The 18570-nt window shown below is 45.8% G+C and overlaps 1 long non-coding RNA gene across 2 annotated transcripts in view; it reads left to right on the top strand.

The window, feature by feature from the left end:
- The window catches only part of LOC112545513 (uncharacterized), a 21059-nt gene extending 2489 nt beyond the window's left edge, over positions 1 to 18570 (top strand). For both annotated transcript variants that reach the window (XR_012900672.2, XR_012900673.2), the window contains 3 exons: positions 4729 to 4843; positions 9201 to 9309; positions 11540 to 18570. This is a non-coding gene — a long non-coding RNA (uncharacterized LOC112545513). The remainder of the gene's footprint in view (positions 1 to 4728; positions 4844 to 9200; positions 9310 to 11539) is intronic.

Below are 18570 nucleotides of genomic sequence, written 5' to 3'. Positions count from 1 at the left end.
TCTAATCTCTGCTGCGTCCAGAGAACACATTTATTCTTCCACTTTTTTTTGCTGAAGAGCAAACATGCTCTTTCAGAGAGCACGGTATATACCTCATTCTATGAGGAATAAGGGCTCCTTCGAAAGAGGAGGCTTTTCCGCCATTTAGCCCCGTCTTGACGGGACCAAATGGAGGAAAAGCCTCTTCTGGAAAAGTTATTGGAAAAAGCTATGCAAATTGCGGAGTACAATTTGCGTAGCTTTTTCTGACACAGGACTGTAGGCTAGACCTAGCTTCAGGACTGGGATTTTTCATTTTGATCATGCACCTCTGCAAGATTGTATGTGCTGCTATACACAGCTTCCTCAGCCCACAGTTTTTCTCATTGAGCTGTACATCCATGTGGGTTTTCCAGTGTTCACAGGGAGAAAAAATTTCACAGACATCAGGGGAAACTCCCCACAGATTTATCTCCTTCCTTATCCAGACATTCTATAGCCATGTCTCCAGGACCACCCTATTTCACCAGTCACTGTGTGTGGTCCTGGTCTCAGCTCGAAGTTCCACAGCCAGCAGCTTCCTGATAATTTCTGACAAATCCCTACTCCAGCACCCAGTAAAGTGGAACAATTTTCAGTTTGATTGGAGGATATCTGGATCCATATTGTAAGACTGTCCCACATAACAAGAAAAAGATCAAAATGTCTTTGTTGTTGTTTTGTTTCATACTGTTTCTGTGGAGAAGTCACCAATGCAGTATTTTTTTTGTTAAGATTAAAAACTACCCCCCTCCCCCAAAACAAAAAAAACCCTGGTAATGGTTGTTGAAAATAGCAACTCCAGTCCCAGTTAGCACTTTTCTACAACAAATTACAGTGGATCAATATTTGATTTTTGGAGAAATGATGTAACAGTAGCCCAAATTAAACTTGAGAACTCCTGTTCAAATCTGGATCCATTGTGCCTGGCATTGTACCTAAAGTTGTCCAGGCTCTCTTGTAGAGCCTTCCCTCTCTTACTTAAAATATTAATCTCTCCTGGTGGAGCCCACATACCTCTCTTGCTTGGCTTCAGAGAGAAGTGCTTTGTCCGCTCAGTCCATCCAATTTTTTCTTTGGGGGCAGTGAACCAAGACCACTAGAGACTTAACAAATATATAGGATCATGAGCTTTCATGGGTAAAACCCACTTTGATACCCACCATGACTCCAAAATCTTTTTCAGAGTCACTGCTTCCTACGATAGGAGTTGTTCCCCCCATTTAAATTTGGCCTATGTTCTTCATTCCTACATGTACATTTAGTCACGTTAAAATGCATGTTGTTTTTTTGAGCTCAGTTTACCAAGTGATCCAGATTATGCTGAATCAGTGGCCACTGCCAGTCCTCTTCATTATTTATCACTCCTCTAATTTATGTATGATCTGCAAACTTGATGTTTTTATGCTTTTTTCCAGGTCATTGATAAAAATGTTAAATAGCATAGAGTTGAGAACTCACTCTACAGGTTCCCACCAGAAACATACCATGTTCATTTTAAATATTTCTATTTGTAATTAAAATGTTACTTGGTACCAACTCATATGTTACAGAAGTATATGTATGTTACATCAACACTATTATCTTTATCAACCAAGCTTGTAATTTAATTTAAAAAAGAGATCAAGTTAGTTTGACAGGATCTATTTTCAATGTTGATTGTCATTATTTATATCCCCCCCGCTTTGATTCTTTATTAACCAAATACTGAATCATCCTTTCCATTATCTTGCCTAGGATCGGCATCAGACCAACAGGCTTATAACTACCTGGGTTTATCCTTTTAATTTATTTTGCACAATATTAGCTTTCTTGCGGGTTTCTGGAACTTCCCCAGTGTTCTAAAACTTATTGAAAATGAGTATTAGTGATCCAGTGATCTCATGGCCAGTTCTTTAAAAACTGTTTAATGTTAATGGTTTAGATCTGCTGATCTAAAATGTTTAACTGTTTGTAGTTGCTATTTAATATTCTTTTGATATTAGTGTAATGGAAAGTATGTTATCATATTATATGACTGTCATTTCCAACCTCAAGTATAAAACAAAAATTATTTATTGAACACTTCTACTTTTTTGTGCTTTAGTACTGGTAATTCTGTCATTTCCATGTAGTAATCAACTAACACCATTGTTAGACGTCTGTTTGTTCCTAATATACTTAAATAACTCCCTATTGCCTTTTACTCAGTTTGCCATAAATTTCATCTTGTGTCCCTTTGCTTTCCTTATCAAATTTCTGCAAGTCTGAGCTTCCGATTTACATTCAGTACTATCAACTTTCCCTTAATTTAATTTATTATATTTTTAAAAAGTTGTTGTATCTGCCTTCACTTTCACCCTAAACCAGATCTTTTTTTAACCAGTATGGCCTATAGAATATTAAATGGACTATATAAAGAAAGAAGTATTTGTACTATATGTGCTTTGCAATTCTCTTTAACTTTGGAGAATAAAAGTGCATGCTGAGTTTTCCTGTTTCTTTGCCTATTATTCACACATTTCTGTAACTTACTTCCTACTCCTGTCAGAAAAAAACTGTCTCAGTCGCTTTTTAAGTGTTTTCTGTAATGATGGAAAGGATCACCAGGGGGAACTATAGCTTGAATACTAAATTATAAGAAACAATTGTTGGTTGTTTGGAGCCGTACTAACAAGTAAAGAGCTATTATGCATTCCTCTCCCTAACTGCTCTCTGACTTCAGTGGCAGTTATAGATGCTTTAGGATTCTCTAGGTAAGCACTAGCTATGCCAAATGGCCAAACTTGCTAGTTTAGTGAAGGAGATTCCAGGAATGTTTGTTATAACTGTCCTGTATTTGGGCAGATTATCTTAAATCAAGTATTTTCTATACAAACCTATCAACGGCCATTATGTGACCTACTTAATAAAAGAAAATGTAACAGCATCTGGGAAATGTGCAGCAAAATATGATGGTTCAGTGTTAACAAACTGACATTATTGCTGCATCAGTTCTTTGCCAATGGTCAAAGAGAAACAAGATCTGAGCCTGCTCCTATACAAGTCCATGGAAGCAGTCAGGAAAATTATCATTTCCCTGTCTACCTTGAAAAAGTAAATATAATTTAGTTCCAATGTATTACTGAAAATCTGTGCTGCTATATTAATAATAGACACTGTTTTGGTTAGGGGTGTGAATGAGTAACTGGTCACCTGGTAAGTATCACCCTTACCAGGTGATGCTTACCGGTAACCAGTTAACTCGCAGTCCTGCAGGGCCAGGAGCTCTATGGAGCTGGGAGCCAGCAGTCCCATGGTGCTGCTAGCCCTGTTAGCAGCCTCGCTCTACCCATGGTATCCTGCTTAGTCCATTAACCAGTTAAATGTACTGTTTAACTAGTTAACTGATTTAACAGGATTTTACATCCCTTGCTTTGGTCCCTTTAAGCTGCACAGAGATAGTAAGCAGGTGAGTATAGAAAGTGAAGTATAATGTGTCAAATTAAAACTATCCACTGTTTATCATACCAATTAAATAAACCTTAAACATTTAAATTGTCACTTATTGAAAGAGGTGGTTGCCACCCGATGACTACTGCTGCAGAAGTGGTTCTAAATAGAGATGTAAGTGACTAATCAAGTAGTCAGATGACTACTCAACTACTTGTTCCTCCCCACCCCCCACTGTCTCTGTATCAGAGGCAGCAAGCGGGGAAGCAGGCATAAAAACTGGTTCCCCCCAGCACCGTCTCCGCGGTGCTTGGGTGGGCGCAGGGGAGGCAGAGTTGCTGTGGTCCCAGAGCCAGCACAAGCCAGGACTGCTCAGTCTCGGCTTGCACCAGCCTCAGGAGCTACCTCTACTGCAGCTGTTCATACCGGGCTGTCTGCTTGTCTGGCTCCTACTACATTTAAACTGCACAACTGCTGTGAGGGTAGCTCCTGGATCTGGTGCAAGCTAGAACAGAGAACCTCCCCTTATTGACTAATTGTGTAGTCGATTCAGATTGTATCGACTACATGATTAGTCAATTACGTGCTTCTTAACATCCATAGTTCTAACTCTTTTATAGTAAATGTGACTTATTGGAATGTCACACCATTAGGTTCTTTCAAAGCACTTTAAATGTGCTATGTTCCATAACTGAGCAACCAGTTTTTTATTGTGTCAATGATATCATAATAAAAACCATCTACATTTCATATGCTTATTAGTCCTGCAAGCTCTTTTAAGAGTCAGGCACTACAGAAGCCAAAATCTGTTGTGATTGTTTTAAAAAGGAGGCCATCGATCATGATGTGGCTCAAAACTTTTTGGTGTTACTTTTTAATTAGTGGTGCTGCTCAACTGAGAAACAGACATTTGGTGAAATAAGTTCAACTGAGTTCTTCTAAAATTGAATTTATCCTTGCAAATTAATAAAGTGATAGAAAATCTATAAAATATTGCACACTTGTTTGGCAGCATGTTTTTAGCAGAGAAATCAGTAAAATGACAATGAGGGCATACATAAAATCTCAGCCTTCAGTCGTTGTAGTCTCAGAGGATGTTCTGTTTACCTGTTCTTTCATGCTGTACATTCAGAACTCTCACATTATAAATCAAAGTACAGAGCCTGCTCCCACAAAAGCCTAGAGGAGTGTATTACTGACTTCATTAGAGGAAAGGAAGGGCCTTTGAGGTAAAATGGAAAAAGTTATATGAAAATTTACTGCAGCATATGAGTGGTAACTTTTCTGCTTGGCTTGTAGGATCACATCCTTATTAATAATGAGCTAGTCAATTCTTGATTTGATACTTCGATACAAATTGATGCAGTAATGATCCTGTTTTTGCCTTCCTGCAACATCCAAAACTTGTAATGAGGTCAGTATGATTTTTTTATTCCATTTCTTATAATGGAAGATTGGGCCCAAAAATATTGGGCTTCAGAGGAACCATCACAATCCAATATGTAGGGAACCTAAGGAGGTTGAATACAGGAGGGAGGCTCAAAAGTACTGGTGACTGTAATTCCTATGTACTGTGGCAGAGACAGGAATGGCATTGTAGTAAGTAGGTTAATATGTGGACAGGGATATCTGAGGGATAGGGAGAAGACTGGGAAGTTGCAAAAAGAATGTGGAGTAAAGGGTTACATTAGGATTATATTTGGGATTGTTTGGGAAGCATTGTGTTCGTGGAGGATCTCAGCTTACAGAAACTCAACTTCTCTCTACATTCCAACATGTGCATTAAAGGCACAACCTAGCTCTTCAGTTCAGTGGAATACAGTATGAAAACATACTGTATTCCACGCTAGGGTTTTCCAGTGCTGTCTGGTAAAAATCAGAGTTTTAGTGTTTTGAAAATTTAAAAACATAAGAATGGTCATACTGTGTGATACCAATGATCCATCTAGCACTGTATCCTGTCTTCTGATCGAGACCAGTGTCGGATGCTTCAGAGGGAATAAGCAGAACAGGTAATTATCAAGCGATCCATGCCTTGTCTTCCAGTCCCAGATTCTGGCATTTCCACAAAGTTCACTTTTGAAATGTTTTCTAAGTTTTTGGATCATAATCACTTCAAAATACTTGGTTTAGAAACTTTTCCATTCATCAGCCCTAAATATTCATTTATTCATACCACCTGGAGCTTGTGCCCCTTTCTATTTCATGAGACACCTAATTTAGCCATAAGTGTTTTGCTGATGCAAAACATTCTGGCTACGTCTACACTGGCATGATTTTCCGAAAATACTTTTAACGGAAAAGTTTTCCGTTAAAAGCATCTTCGGAAAAGCATGTCTAGATTGGCAGGATGCTTTTCGCCATTTTCGCGATCGGGGCTTTTTTGCGGAAAACACTACTGTGCTGTTTACACTGGCCCTTTTGCGCAAAAGTCTTTCGGAAAAAGACTTGCCCAAACGGGAGCAGCATAGTATTTCCCGAAAAGCACTGACGATCTTACATGATGGAGATCTCTTGATGGAGAGGAAAGTGGTCACAAAGTCAACATGGATTCATCAAGGGCAAGTCATGCATGATCAACTTAATTGTCTTCTGTGATGAAATAACTGACTCTGTGGATATGTGGAAAGTGGTGAGTGTAATATACCTTGGCTTTAGCAAAGCTTTTGATTTTGTCTCCAACAGCAGTCTTGCCAGCAATTGGGTGAATGGACTATCAGGTGGCTAGAAAGCTGGCTAAATCATTGGGCTCAATGGGTAGTAAGTTATCAATGGCTTGCTGTTCATTTGGCAGCCGATATCAAGTGGAGTGCCCCAGGAGTAAGTCCTGGGGCCAGTTTTATTCAACATCTTCTTTAATTATCTGGATGATGGAAAGAATTACACCCTCGGCATGTTCACAGATGACATTACATTGAGGGGGAGGGGTAGATATTCTCGAAGGTAGGAATAGAGTCCATAGTGACCGAGACAAATTGGAGAATTGAGACAAAAGAAATCTGATGAGGTACCACAATGTCCTGCACTCACTGCTTAGGCTGATGACTAAGTGGCAGTTATGCAGAAAAGGATCTGGGGGGTTAGTGGATGAAAAGCTAAATATGAGTTAATAATATGCCCCTGTTGCCAAGAGGGCTAATAGCATATTGGGCTGCATTAATAAGAGCGTTGCCAACAGATTGAGGGAAGTGATTATTCCCCTCTGTGTGGCACTGGTGAGGCCACATGTGGAGTATTGAATCCAAATCCTCTTCCCCACTCTCCACTACAGAAAGTTGGAGAGTGTTCAGCGGAGCGCAACAAACATTCTTAGTGGCTGGGGCACATTACTTATGAGGAGAGGTGGAGGGAACTGGACTTTTTTCTTCTTTAGAAGAGTGAGGGAGGATTTGATAGCAGCCTGCAATTACCTGAATGGAATTGTAAAGAGGATGGAGCTAGGCTATTCTCAGTGATGGCAGGTGACAGAACAAGAAGTTCTGTCTCAAGTTGCAGTGGGTGTAATCTAGGTTGGATATTAGGAAAAAATATTTCATTAGGAGAGTGGTGAAGCACTGGAATGGTTTGCTTAAGGGGGTGGTGGAATCTCCATCCCTAGAGGTTTTTAAGGCCCAGCTTGACAAAGCTCTGGCTGAGATGATTTAGTTGGGTTGGTCCTGCTTTGAGCAGCAGCTTGGACTAGATGACCTTCTGAGGTCTCTTCCAAACCTAACCTTCTATGATTCTATGAACTTATTATGTCAGAGGGGCAGTACTTAACTTGTATATAACAGTAATAACAAACTGGTCACAGAAGGGGTGTCTTTGTTTGACCTAGTGAAAATGGAAAGCCCCATAGCTTACTGGGCTGAGTCCAATGTAACAGCCATACATGGGAGTGGCCTTGTGGAGCCCACCATATACTAGGACTGTGCTTCATTAACAATAATAAGCCTGACTGAATGCCTTTGCTGCTGCACTGAGTCTGTGGTCGTCTCAGGCAGCTTGATCAAGGTCTGGTATCTGGGCTCTCTGGACAGAGCCAGTGTAGCACATAGAGGGAACACAGAAAGCCAACTCTTCTTTAGGTGCATAAAGCTGGCATGTAGGCACCACTGCCATTTTCAAAGCTGCTGCTCAGTTGCCTCCCAAACTCTTAGGCGCCCTGGTCCCCAGAGCACCTATGTTTTTGCCAATTGGAAATCACAGAGCTGCTTAGAGTCCTTGCTCAAGGTGACATGCAGGAGGCACAGAATTAGGATTCTCAGATTAGGCTGGGGTTGGGAATATTTATATTGCCAGCATGGCCGGATTCCATAGGTGTGCTCTGAGTACACCCAATATCAGTTACTTGCCAGCTCCCATTGGCCACCATGCAGTAGGTGGCAGCAGAGGGCTTGAGCATGAGACTGCCTAGCACAGGGAGATATGGAGAAGGAAGCACAAGAGGTATCACACTCAAATAGAAGATAGACCTTTTTGGCTCAACAGCTGATCTGGGTTTTCCTGACCCATGTCTCTGCCTGCTACTGCTTAGGGATGTAAGCAACTAGTCGACTCATCAACTATCCAATAATCATAAGCTTACTGGATAGTCGAGCAGTGACTTGACTTGTTGCTCCCCACCCCTTTCTGCCTCTATCAGAGAGAGGCAACAAGAGGGGAGGAGCAGGAGCTAGTGCTTGGGGGAGCTGACTTAAAAGCTGGTTCCCCCTAGCACCGTCTCAGCGGGTGGCAGAGGCATAGCAGGGAAATGGTGTGAGGGGACTGAAGAGCCCATGGGGCTCTTGCTACATTTCAAAAGCAGAAGTGTCACAGGGAACATGGGCGAGCTTCAGTCCCCGCTCGTGCTGTTTCCCTGCTGTGCCTCTGCTTCTCCTGCCCCCCCAAGCAGCAAAGGGGGGGGGGGAACAGGAACTGGTGCTGGGGGGAGCCAGCTTAGAAGCAGGTTCTTCCCAGCACCATCTCCAGGATGCCACGTCCCTTCCCCCTGCTGCTTCTATCAGAGGCTGGAGGGTGGGTATATGGGAGTCTGATGCAAAGCAATCTCTGTTCATAGCAGCCAGGGCTGGGTGACTGGGGCTGCTGCCAGAGCAGCCCCTGCCCATGGCTAACCCTGGCTGCCATGAGCAGAGGCTGCTCCAATACCAGCCCGTTTGCGGCAGCCAGGGTCTGCTGGACTCTAAGCTGGGACTGAGTAATCCCGGCTTGCACTGGTCCAGGATGCCGCACCTCTGCATTTTAAATGTAGTAAGAGCTGCTCAAGTCAGCTCCTGGAGCTACCCCTGCTGCGACTCTGCAGAGCGGTCCTGTCAGCTAATCGTATAGTTGTTATAAATTGTATCGACTATATGATTAGCTAGGTAACTGCAATTTAACATCATTACTACTGCTCTGACTACTGATTCTGACTATGAGTCTAAGGAGGAAGTGGAGGTGATGTGCCAATAGAAAAACTTCTGTGCATGTTGGCTGCATCTAAGGTTGGGGGCTATGCAGGCACAGCTGTGTCTCCATAGGCTCTGGAGTGTAGACACATCCTCAGCTTTCATATAAAAAGTGTTTCAAGAACTCAGGTTTGCAGAGAAAAGGCCAAAAACATGACCCGAGTGTGTCCTCAAGGCTCAGAAAACAAAGACACATACAAAGACCCAAAATGATTTTTTAATTTTTAAAAAAAATTTCATTATTTTAAGTGTCTCATGATTTTTTTTATTTGACTTCTGATGTTGGTCCACCTGAGTTTGGCTGTGCTTCTCTCAGAGGCTAAGTTTCATTTTTTGCTATTCCAGGAAATTAAGGAAGAGGCAGCAGGCAGCAAGAGACTACAGAGTTAGTAGAAGGCTGTATACATTCTGGCTGATACAAGTGGCATGTAGACACAGTATTTTTATTCTCTGGGTAAGTAATAAGTTTTTTTGTACAAAGAAGTATGTGACCTTTTATTACGGTAGAGTCCCAATTATCCGGCCTAAACGGGACCGACACATGGTCGGATTACCGAATATGTCAGATGATAGGGACTCTACTGTATATATTCTGTCCCTGTCCCTGCCTGACCCTGACCCCTTCCCTCCCTGCAGCTCCCAGGCGCCCAGCCCCGCTTGCTGCCCCATTGTTCTCCTGGGGCCGCTGATGCCGCTCCTGCTGGCGCTGCTTCATCCCTGGGTGCTACAGGGAGGGGATGAAGCGGCCGCCGGCAGGAGCGGCATCAGCTGCTCCAGGAGAGTGACGAGGCAGTGAGTGGGGCCATTCTCCCTGCCTGCGCCCTGGAGCCGCTGATGCCTGCAGCTCCCGGGACGAAGCAGCGCCGGCAGGAGCGGCATCAGTGGCTCAAGAGTGCGGGGTGGGAGAATGGCTTCGCTCGCTGCCCCATCGCTTTCCTGGAGCCACTGATGCCGCTCCTGCCGACGCCGCTTCGTCCTGGGAGCTGCAGGCATCAGCGGCTCCAGGGCGTGGGGCAGGAGAATGGCCCCGCTCACTGCCCCGTCGCTCTCCTGGGGCCGCTGTTGCCTGCAGCTTCCAGGGATGAAGCGGCGCCAGCAGGAGCGGCATCAGCAGCTCCAGGGAATGGGGTGGGAGAATGGCCCTGCTTGCTGCCCCATCGCTCTCTTGGGGCCGCTGATGCCGCTCCTGCCAGCGCTGCTTCATCCCTGGGAGCTGCAAGCATCAGCAGCTCCAGGAGAGCGACAGGGCAGCGAGCGGGGCCATTCTCCCACCTGCGCTTTATCTGACCCTGCAGCTCCTGGGGACGAAGCGATGCCGGCACGGGCAGCATCAGCGGCTCCAGGAGAGTGACAGGGCAGCAAGCGGGGCCATTCTCCCGGCCTGCGCCCTGGAGCCGCTGGTGCCGCTCCTGTCAGCGCCGCTTTGTCCCCGGGAGCTGCAGGGTCAGATAAAGCGGAGTGTCGGATTACCAAAGGTCGGATAATCTGGACTCTACAAGGGATGCTGATGTTTGACAGGCAAACCGTGCATCTGGGTTTTCCTGGACATGACCTGCATAATACAACAATCCATACTTTAAAACTAAAAGAGCATATCATGTGATTAAATTAAAATGCAAAGCCACTTTTTTTGAGACATTAGGGTGTGCCTGGGCACACCTGACACACCCCCTGCACACACCTACGTCGGGGTCACTGCGCTGGTGCCACCACCAGCAGGCAGTACCACCACCAGCAGCAGTGCAGAAGGAAGAGTGGCAATACCATAACATGCCACCCTTCCTTCTGTGCTACTGCTGGCAGTGGGACTGCCATCCAAACTGGGTGCCCAGACAGTGGCTGCTGCTCTGCAGCCACCCAGCTTGGAAGGCCAGGAAAAATCACAGACATTAATATTTCTAAAGTCTGCCTGGAGGAAGATTTGAGGACCAAAAAAGAGATCATGTCTGGGAAAACATAGACAGCCAGTGACCCTACTCATAACCCCACACATTAGCCTTTGATCCCCTTTTGGATTGGGAGCCCCAGCTGGAGAAAGGCGGCACTTGGGGATTCCCCAAAGACCTGAGATCCAACAGGGCCAAAAGTTTCTGGCAAACCATTTCCCACAACTTCCATGGAATAGGTCATAGATAGGACCCTACCAAATTTACCATGCATTCTTGTCAATTTCACGGTCAAAGGTTCTCCAAGTTGGTCAATTTCACAATTTCAGATGTTTATATCTGAAATTTTATAGTGTTCTAACCATGAGGGTCCTGACCCAAAATAGGATTGCGGGGGAGCGGAGAGTTTGCAAAGTTGTTGTGGGGAGGGGGTACCAAAAAAGCCATCTTCTCTTTTGTGCAGCCATCAGCACAGGGCTAAATTAGGGTCCACCCTCATTTCTGCACTGCCTCTCAAGATGGCTCCTGTCCTTCCCCAGCCTGGACAGATGAGCAGCTGGGTGCCCCGGGCTCCTAGCACCATGGGGAGATCAGATTTCAAAATGCAGGATAGATTTCATAGTCTGTGACACATTTTTCACAGCTGTGAAATTGATAGGGTTCTCAGATTCTCAGGGACCTTTTTCCCCCATAATGGTCTACACTTGATGGTAGACTCTGTTGAACTGTTCTTCCAATGCTATGAACACCAAAGGGAGGCCTTCAATTAATTGTATATGCTGTTTCTTTTCTTTCTAGCATCATGGATTAAAGGTGCTGGCAGCCCAACTGATGAAAAAGGCATGATGAGGAGGCCTTGGTCTTTTCAAGTCTTCAGTAGGTCCGTGTAGTATAGCTTCTGTCTCGTTTCTTTTCCCAGGATGGTGGATTTCATCACCAATTGCCCTTGCCCTATTTATAACTTTGAATGATCCTTGCCACTTGGCCAGCATTTTGACTTCAAGGGCAGCAACAGCAAACCCTTTTGCTGGGTTTACATTTTTACATTCTGGCCCATTTTTGTCAGCCTGTTCCTGGTTCTGAGATTTCAATATGTTCTCCCACAACAAAGCCTGCCGCAGCTCCAAGTTTTCCCTCTGACAGAACATACGTTGTACCACTTGGTTGTTCCTAGGCCTGGCTCCTCCCATACCTTATGGAAGAGATCTAGGATCCTGTGAATCTGCCTCTCATATAGTAACTCCAGGGGGATAAGAGGAGGTGTGGGATCAACTAGTCTGAGTGATGGGTATCTGAGTCCTGGGCCCTCCATCCAGTTCACCAATTGAGTTCCAGATTAACAGGGTGTAATAATGTACAGTCTAATGCATGCCTGGGCGAAATATGGTCCATGGACTGGATCTGGCCTGCCAAGCCATCAAATCCAGCCTGAGGAGGCAGCGGGGAGCCCCAGGCAGGCTCCCCAGCTAGCCTAGCAGCCCTGTGCACCATGCAGGGCTCCATTTCTGTTTTAAAACTGGAGGGAAGGAAGGAAGTTTGAAGAGCCACCCTGCCCCCAGTATAACCAGCCAATGTGAGCTGCTTGTTGGAGTAACAGGCAGCCAAGAAGAACCCCACTCCCTATCCTTGGCTTAGTTATTCATAAAGCACATAGCCAGGCAGGCAGTCTGGGAGACATTTTAAGTCTGCAGGCAGTCAGGCTAGTTTGGCAACTGGCAAGTAAGTCTCTTGGCCACAGCCCTTTCCTGTCCCAACTCTCTGCCCCCCCCCCCACTCAATATACCCAAACCCTCTGTCCCCCTCTTACACCTATACCCCTCCCAGATCTGGCACCTCAGTCTCCTGCCCCAGATCACAATTCCATCCTACCCTAGGTCACATCCCAAACCCCAGTCCCCTGCCCTAGGTCACAATCGCCTGCTTCATCCCAACTCCATCCCATACTCCAGTCTCCCAACCTCCATCCCAGACCCTGCATCTCCTCCATCAATATCATGGAAGAATGCAGCGCTCAACCACTTTCCAAAATCTTGGAGTGGCCCCCCACATCAAAAATTATCGCCCACCCCTGGTCTAATGTCTCACAAAAGAAATGGTCTGCAGCGCACACACACCCTTCATTCCTGTGAACAACTCAGGGCTTATCATGTCTTTACCCTCTTCTCCCCAATGAAGGGAAAAGTGGTCTGGGTCCCCTCCATGAAATGAGTTAGTGTGGGAGCCTAGGCCTTTCCACTCCACTGGGCATATGGCCACATGCCTCACCCAGGATCCTCCAGATGTTAGAGCAAAGGGTTCTGTAGTTTTAGGCAAAGGCTAACCTCTGCTCACAGGTCTAGGGCAGCTGCAACAAGCAGAATCTCTCCTGCAGCCAGGATTCCTGCTGCATCCTCCTTCAGCATTTCCCCAAGTCAGTCTTTTATTATCTTTTGTCTTCTCTTTTGGAGCTGTCTGGCTCTGGGAGGTGGCGTATCAGTGTATCCCCTGGCCAAATGGGGGGAGGGTGTGACTCTGGCTCACTCAGCTCAGTGGGGCTGTCAGTCCACTCCCCATGCCCCGGAGTCTGGAAATCCACTCTATGCTCAGGTCTGTCAAGGGATATTGTCTGTTGACTTCTTTGCCCCTTGCTGGGAGCCAGCGGCTTTTCCTGGATGGCTCTCTAGCAGTCTGCTGACAGCAGTTCTTTTCTTCTGCCTGCTCACTCTTTAGAAGCCCTTCCAGTCTGTTTCCCAGCCCTTTGATCCTCCCAGCTGCTCTTAGTCTGCCAGTCAGCAGTGCTGACAGTACCTGCATTAACCTTGGTTTCTGCACTAGCGTATGGGAACATACACCCCTTAAGAGGCTCCTTTTGAAAATCCTCCTCTACCTGGAGCAGGTTCTGCAGAGGTGGTGGGGGCAGATCCCAATGGGATCTCTAATCTCTCCTGGTCCAGTGTGCGGTTCTACATCCTATCAGAGGCACCTTAAAAGGTGCAGCCCCTGCAGAGCCCTCAGGCACATGGTGACAGTATCAAATAGGGAGGAGGGTGCTCATCACCATGGTCGCGATGTCCTCCAGCCTCAAGAGAACAAATGTGTTCCAGAGACTTGGATACCCCCAGGAATCAGGGAGGATTAATGGCAACTAGAACCCTGGGATGAATTTGTCTTCCTCTCTAGTGACCTCCAGTGCCATGCCCCCCTCCACTCCATTGTAGGAGAAGCTCCTGGCTCCATTCCCTATGTATCCCTATGACAACTGTTCCATTGCAGCTTCTCATTGTCAGATTTCTCTTTCTGGTTTTGGTGACTGTATTCTTCCATTCCCATTGGTTTGCATCTCTGGCCCCACAGAATAGCAGAGCTCCCTATGGATGGAGTTGGTGCCTGGGAGGGAGGGTTGATCCTAAATGGAGTAGGGGGAAAGGAGAGAGACAGACTAATCTGCCAGCTGGGGACCATCTCAGAGGATTTGGTGAGTTTCAATAGGTTTCCCATTACCCAATGGGGGACTGTCTCAGATGGGAAGGGGATCATTTCTTCTTGAGTCCCATTGCCTGGCTTCTGTCAGTGTCACTTTTCTATTGCGACCCATTTCCCAGCTGGGTTTCCTTACCTCTGGCAATTTGTAGATGTAATTAAATCCCTTTGCTAGCTAGTTGGCTGATGTCCTTGGCTGGGTCACTGGTGGAAGGTTGCAGCTAAGCCATCAAGTTCCCTAGTTTGGGAAGGAGAGGGGGGGCTCCATCAGTATTGTCAGGTCCCAATCTCCCCTGTGCTCAAGGACTCTAGTCTTTCTTCCCCATGTCACTTTGTGGGAGACACTGGGGGAGAGGAGCTAGAGCTAGACCCTCAGCTTCTGCTGCACAAGGGATTCTGGAGCAAAGGGGTGTGGGCAGGGCCCCCCATGATGGCTTGCATTCCCTGCTACTTCAAGAGTACAAGAAAGTACCTAAGGCCAGGTATAAACCTGCCTGGATCAGGGGTTGGAACATGGTACCCTTAAAGTTCCAGGATCTTCAATGAACAGACTTCATTGACTCAAGTCTATCTCATTCCCTGCTCTGACTTTGCCTTACCAAGGGGAACACTTCCAATCCACAGCTGCTGCAGCTGCAGACCTTACAGCCTGTTGTAGCCAGCCTGCCTACACCTGGAGTCAGGGAGCAAGGCTCAGAGGTCATGCCAAGTTCAGGAATGATTCAGGGATGGTGAATCAAAAATGGGGCTCTGCTGCTCTGTATGACTTTGGCTTTCTCCTGGGACACTCTGGACCCGATGCAGAAATTGACATACTGTGGGGGAAGGAGAAAGGTCAGACTCCATAGACAGATGTGCATGCTGTGCAAATGAGTCCATCCCCAGAACTGAGACATGCTCAGGGTGGAATATCTGATTCATTGATCATGGAGCTTGAGAAGGAGATTGTCACAATATGTCTTTTTCTCTCCAGACTGGGACAATGTTCAGTGTCTGGGCCGCTCCTAACCTTTCTGAACTCCTGATTCTTGAATAGCTCCTCAGGATGGAGACAGACCCCTTGTCCTTCACTGGCTTGAAAGTCCAATTTCTCCTCCCTCCCCCATGAATCTCAGTGCTGGTAGAAGAGAAGAGCTGACTCCCTTTGGGCCCTTCTGGTTTTCTAGGAAGGAGTCTGATTCTTCTGTGAGCACCAGCCATCTGAATCTCGTGGCGGGAGCAGGGTAGGTAAGATAATGGGTGAGAGATTTGAGGCTCTTACTCCATAGCTGTCTATGGCCCTGACTTGAAGTTCCATCTCCTTCCCCTGGCCCTGAAGGAGGAAGGGCCCAACATAGCACTGCCCTGACCAAAGATGGTCCAGTGGGGTGCAGACTAGAAGGACAGGCAGAAAAATGGATTTCCAGTTTCCCTTTTCTAGTTCCTCTCAAGCGCTAAGGTAACATTGTTCTCTGCCCATCCTTATCATGCTCACCTCCAAGATGTATTAGAGTCTGTGTCTGGGGACTCTGCCAGCAGGTTGCCCAGCATGGCATGCCTGAGATCAGACAAGCCCTTGTGCAGAACCTGCAAAGAAAGAGACAGTCATGGGTCACATTTGAGAAAACTCCCTATCAATAGTCCCCTTTTGGCTGCTTAGCATCAAAACTCTAAGAAGTGGGAGGTTGAGAGGTCCCAGCAGATGTCTCAGGTCACCGCAAGAGGGGATCAGTCTCAGAGCAATTCTAGCCCCACCTCTTTGGGACAGCTTCCCACAAAGTCACATGGGGGCATATCTCTGAGATTGCCCCTGCCTTCCACCTTTGTCCTGCCTGGCTGATGTCAGGGTCTCCCATTCTTTTAACTGAGAGATGTGAAACCATTTCAAGATCTTTCTCCTCTTGGTGTGTTAATTTCAAGCTGTTAACGGTGGGTCCTGCTTTGTTGACTATATAACAGGGTCCCATCCATCGAGGACTTAACGGGTGGCTCTTTTCGCTATAATGTCGGTAAAGAACTTTGTTTCTGACATCCCATTCGTGGATTTTAAAATCATCTCCAAGACTTTTGTCCATTTTGCAAATGTTGCCCTTTAACGTTAGCGCAACTGTGTGTTGAATATCGGACAAGTTGTTTAATAACTGCTTAAGATTCTCTGCTACCTTGACTTTCGGTTGGAAGTCATCAGGAGGCACCCCTCCTTCGATCTACCAAAGTTCAGGAGTTTTCATGGGTCTACCAAAGAGTATTTCATGTGGTGAATACCCAGCGGAGCCCACGGTGGATCTGGTAGCCATGAGAATAAGCGGGAGTTGTGCGTCCCACTGCTTGTCAGATGTCTCCACGACCTTTCTTAATGCAGTTTTTAATGTTCCATTTGTTCGTTCAACCAACCCTGACGCTTGTGGGTGGCCTGCGATATGGAATAATTGTTTTATTCCTAATGCAACACACAGTTGTTTTGTGATCTCAGCAGTAAAATGTGGTCCTTGGTCACTATCTATAATGGAGGGTAAGCCGTATCGAGAAAACACTGTGTTTAGCAACATGCGAGCGGTATTCTTTGCAGTGCAATTTCTTGTTGGTATGGCCTCTATCCACTTCGTAAACGAATCGACAATTACAAGGCAGTTTCATTTCCTCGACTCATCCTAGGCAATGGACCAATAAGATCAATTTGAAGTCTGTGCCAAGGTCCATTGATTGCTTGATGTTTGAGTGGAATTTGATTATTTCATGCCATAGGATTGTTCTGGGCACACTGCAGGCAGTTATTGACGTAATGCTCGACATCTGCCCATAGTCGAGGCCACCATGCAATATTCTTAATCCGGCTTACAGTTTTATCTGCTTCAAAATGACCTTGCGCATGCGCTAACTCTATCAGTTTTTGACATAATATAGTGGGCATTACCACAAGTGAATTTCCCGTCGGTTGATCTGACACCATTTCTTGTGCCAGGATAGGTCCATTTGCATGTTTTGTTATTGTATAGTCCTTATACCGGCCTTGTTGTAGTAACTGCATGATTTCCCTATCTTTTCCTTGCAGTTTAAGCACATCCACTGATTCCTTTAAAGTTGTTTTATCTTCGACAGCATCGATCTGTTCCTTATAGATTGTGGGAAGCTGCCACATCATGTCTGCAGATAACATAGCCGCTTGTTTAGCCAATTGATCTACTGTGTTATTCAGCACAGATATCTCCTGCTGATCCTTGCGATGGGCCCTTACTTTAAAGAGGAAAGTTTTTCCTTTATGATTTTCAGCCAGACTCCAAGCATAATCTAAGAACTGGGCATAGATGACAGGTCAATTGTCTGTGGTGCACATATCTCTTTGCTTCCACACTGTCATCCAGTCAATAAAAGATCTTAAAACCCAATCAGAGTCGGTACATATAGTAAGGTCCTCATCATTGGCATTCTCTAGTGCTAATATAATAGCAATCACCTCAGCAGCTTGTGCAGAAGGAAGACTGACCCGTTGTAAAATCTTCTTCTCAGAGGATACGTGCAAGGCAGCTGCACCTGTAACGACCTGTCCGTCTTTCCTATAACAGCTTCCATCGACAACCCAAATGTTTTGCGGTGTTGTTTGTCGAACTTCTTCATATTTTGTTATTAATTTGAAGGGTGACTGAATTTTGGATGTGAACTCATCCAGTATTGGACATACATGCAAATCTTCTGGCCTTGTTGGTTCGCACAAGATGGCTGGAACCATAACGTGAGTCTTAGGGGGATGAATCAGACTCAACAAGTTCTAAACCTCTCTGAGGCGCTCACCTTCTAAACAGGGATTACAAAATCAGTAGTGGGGAAGGTGAAAACTAATGAGGTTCCTCCTCATTAATTCTAATTCTGTCTCAGTCCCCAAGGAGAAATCTTGAAAAGGAGCCTTGGTGCTGCGAAGTCATGTGAGTCTCTGAGGTTGCCCTTGCCTTGCATCTCTGTCTTGCCTGGCTGGTGTCAAGGTGTCTCTATGAGGTCACCACCTCCACTCACACTGTCCCCCAATAGGCTTAGGTCCTGCAACAAGCTTGCAATGTGATGTCATTGCCACACCCACCCTTCCTTGTAAGGCTGGTGTCCTGACCCTGGACAACCTCTTTGGATGTTTGAGTGGCTTCCCCTGGATTATCTCACTTAATGACAGCTGAGTCTGGATATCGAGCTGGCTGTACAGCAAAGCCTCAGAGGCTGCTCCCTATGCCACCCTCAGTTTTCCTCCTAACAAAGGATGTACTCCAGATACTGTTAAGATAGCAGTTTATTGCATCTCTGCTAAGAGCCTGCATCAAGAACTTGGTGACTGATGTATGTAATGTGATTTCATTAACAATTCTACTCTCAACTTTTTCTTTTTATTAATAAATCTTTAGATTTTA

This window comes from Pelodiscus sinensis, chromosome 1, assembly GCF_052426305.1.
Source record: "Pelodiscus sinensis isolate ZL-2025 chromosome 1, ASM5242630v1, whole genome shotgun sequence".
In the NCBI taxonomy this organism is placed as follows: Eukaryota; Metazoa; Chordata; order Testudines; family Trionychidae; genus Pelodiscus; species Pelodiscus sinensis.
Note: the sequence above shows the minus strand (reverse complement) of the source record. Positions and strands in the feature narration are given on the sequence as shown.